This window comes from Chaetodon trifascialis, chromosome 18 (genome assembly GCF_039877785.1).
Source record: "Chaetodon trifascialis isolate fChaTrf1 chromosome 18, fChaTrf1.hap1, whole genome shotgun sequence".
NCBI lineage: Eukaryota > Metazoa > Chordata > Actinopteri > Chaetodontiformes > Chaetodontidae > Chaetodon > Chaetodon trifascialis.
Window position 1 is genome coordinate 12,171,835 of NC_092073.1, and position 3,785 is coordinate 12,175,619.

A 3,785-nucleotide genomic window follows, 5' to 3' on the forward strand; every position below is an offset into this window, starting at 1 on the left:
GGCTTAGCTCCCTGTGCACTTCTCTCTGTGCTGTGCAATTCACCCATTACACCACCTTAGTCCACCTTTCTAAATTCCTCCAAGTCACCTTAGTACTGACAACAATATGAAGGATCCGACAAGAACTGTACCCCCTGCCTCCAGGCAATGGTTCAACCTTATATTCCAGCTTTGCACTCTGTAGTTAATAGGTGCTCAGCATTCTCTTCCCTGTGGCGACTCGGCTATCACTGCGCTGTCTGGACTATTCGCCCTCCTGGGTTCTCAGTGGTGAAATGATCCTTCTGTCAGCTGCAAGACAGCAGAATCGCTCCTTATCATCTATTGTATAATGAAAACTTCAGGCTACACCTCACCCCAGACTTTGTCCGGCCTTTCCTTTCCCTCCCTTTACTTTGTCTTTTTCTCTTTTTTTTCCTCTCTCTTATACTCATAGCTAAAATTGAACTGAACTAAACCTTAGCTATGTTGAACTATTTTTACCCTGCTCCCGAACCACAGCACCGTCAGTTTTATTGCCCTTTGACCTCTTTCCATAGCCAGACTACTTTTAGTGTTTCTAAACTCTCCGTCAGTGCTGCCCCCGCTTTATTTGTTTTTCTGTCAGAAGAGGGTCTGGCAGTAAGCTCGAAATTTTGAATACATCTCCAGTATGACCTCACTTGGCAACCCTCCCCCACAACACAACACAGACACAAATGCACACTCCATGCTCCACCACCTCTTCTCCCTTCTCCCTTCCATCGTCCTGTATGGTGTTTATTCGCATGCACACTGAGGAGTCACATGATGTGTCAGATAGAAGGGGATGTCCCATCAGCCAGACTATTTTTTCCATTTTACAGCTGCTCCATATTCATAGAATATGTAGGTCTTTATTTTATGCAGAGTGCACGTCTTTAGTATGATGTATGTACTGTATATATTATGTATATTCGTGGACATGATAGTATGTCAGTCAAACCTCTGCATATGCAACCACCAACTGGAAGGTAAGTCATGACAGTAATGTTGTTTGAAAATCTGCAATTTAAAGTATTGGACTGTCAGATGGGTAATTCTTCTGCACTTCATGCAGTTGTTTCACTGCACAGTAAAGACTGCAGCATAGCTTATTTCCCAAATGTTAACCAGGATTAGGTTAAGAACTCCAAAAGTATGAATTTGCTTCTCTCTCTGTGTGTGTTGGGTTGCTCATGCCACAGGAGAATCAGACAATGTTAAATAGGAGAAAGCATTCGCATCCATCCCAGTCTCTTGCCATCGCTGGAGATGACAGGCAAAATGCTGACACCGCCCTCTTCTCAAATTGAATTTGAGATATAATATATTCCTGTTTTAATATGAGTGGTAAATCATGTGGGAATAACACACACTCCCTCACTTTTGTGCTCTCTCTCTCTCTCTGTTTCTCTGGATCAGTGGGTGGATGGATGGATGAATGGAGAGGTTAAATGTGATTTGATACAAATCTTGCTCTCTCTCTGTCACATACAGACAGGCTAACACCAGTACACAGACAAATATGCTACTATTTCTGTCTGAAAGCCCATTTCTTGCGTCCATTGAACCTTCTACCTCCCTGGCTTTGCTTGTCTAATGGACTCACACCCCATTAAGACCTTAAAAAAGCAAAGCCTTGAATTCTATTAAAAGTTGTTCTTCAACATGTGGCGAAGACTTCAGCTGATCGCTTGCAGACTGCTGCACTTAAACGAAGATTATTCACTTTTTGGCCACGAGTTAGCTGTTGGCATCTTTTGGCCAGAGGTAACCATTTTTGGATGAGAGTTCAGTTGCCTGCTAACACTAGCACAAGCCAGCTAGCTTGGTTAGCAAGGTGCATCTGTACTTCACGTTAACTGATTGGGATGCTAATTTTGGCTATTTAATACATGCATTTCCATGGATATGCATTGCTACACCTCTATGCTGATTGACAGGTCACCAAGTTAGCAACTGAGGTTTACTGAGGCAATAAATCAAGCAGGAACTTTTCAGACCTGGAGGCTACTGTCACTTCTTTTATAAAGTCTGTGGATGCCACTCTCATGTCTGCACACTAAATACAAAGCTACTGCCCAGGATCAGTTGCCCAGAAACCAGCAGAGACTCAAGGAAATTATTGGTCCCAATCCAAAAAATAGTCTGGCACATAACCCTCCATAAAACAGTGATTTGTCACTTTTACGCTTCAGTCTAAGTCAGTAGTGAAGTTATGACCAGAGAAATTAGTATAATTAATGCTCCAATTTATGCCCCTAACCCTGACCCTAACGGGAATGATGGAGCATTGCAAAGTTGTTTGTGATTCTGGACACAAATTTTTGTATGTGTAGTTTGGATGCCAGGAAAAAAGTAGTCACTTTTTTCAACCCTGAAACATTGCAGAAAGACAAAAGCAGTCACTGTGTGAACAGTTTTGTTGTATGCCTCAGACATGAATTAAGAGTATGTGTGACAAACCTGGCACCGTGTGCGTCGCTCACATTGGTGTTGTTGTGCTGTTTGTTTAAGAGGAAGAGAAGAGGTGAAGGCAAATAATAAAAGGGAGGATCTGGACTAAATGTGTGAAATGTATGATGTACTTGACTGAGAGCTCGCTCATGGACTGTGTTCTCCCCTTATTCAACATGCTCAATCTGCAAAATAAGATCCAAATTGTGGCAGCAGAGTCAGTCTCACAGCAAAAACAATGGCCCAGCAGCCCTCAATGGCCAGCTGTCAGCTGGGTGTGTGAGAGCTGTAACAGCTTCACAACAGCAAAACCAGTACAACAGCCATGAGCTGATAATACCTTGTCTGCTGTGCCATCAGTCAAACTGACACCCTACACTTTAAAATTGTTTGACTTCCTTATTTGTTCAGAATTGGGCCATTTATCACAATTCCCATAGGCCACAAAAAGCCATCAATAATTGAAAGCAAAATATGAAAAATGCTCTAAAATGCATGACACAAATTGGACTTTTCCATTCAGCTTTTGTTTTCATATACTTTTCATGTTCAGCAGGAAAATCGGTAAACACATTGGAGCTTAATAGCAGCATAATGTGTTAAAATTCTTAAATCAATTTGTTTGACAGCACATAATGTTTCCTACTTCTCGAGTCACACTCAGGATGCAGAATGAAAATGACCCCTTTCAGTAATATGTCGGATTTTAATTCTTACCTCCTGGCAATTGTTTTTCTTTCCTTTGTATTGGCAGTGAATCAATCATATACACAAATACTATACACACACAAAATGAGGAGATGAATTTAAATGAAAACACTCGCTCACAGCCCCAGAGCTAAAGCCCCGCGCATACATCGGTGCTAAATCTTCTCTGTGTTGTGATAATTACTGTAGGCAGACCGTGTAGTTTAGCAGAGAGAGGCAGAAATGTGATGTGGCCTGCAGTCTTACCTGGCATTCATTCCTCTCAATAGAGCTTATAGAGACATTAGGCAGAAGTCATTAACTACAGCAGAGACAAGGAGAGATGGGGAGGGAATCCAACTCACTCACTGAGTTGAATGCGCAAAATAAAAAGGCAGTGGTGCATGAGGGAGTGTGTGTTTCGGTGTGCAGGCAAGTTTGTGTAAGCATCGCTTGGTGCATGCATAAACTGTACAGTAAGCCTCTGTGCGCGCGTGTCTGTGTTATAGAGAAACAGAGAATAACTTTATGCTTGCATCAGTAATTTGCATCCATGACTCAAATCTTAAATGCCATAAACTATATTTTGCTTATGCTGGGATGCAGCGCAGAACAGTGATGCTGCTGAGATCCACTGTGAG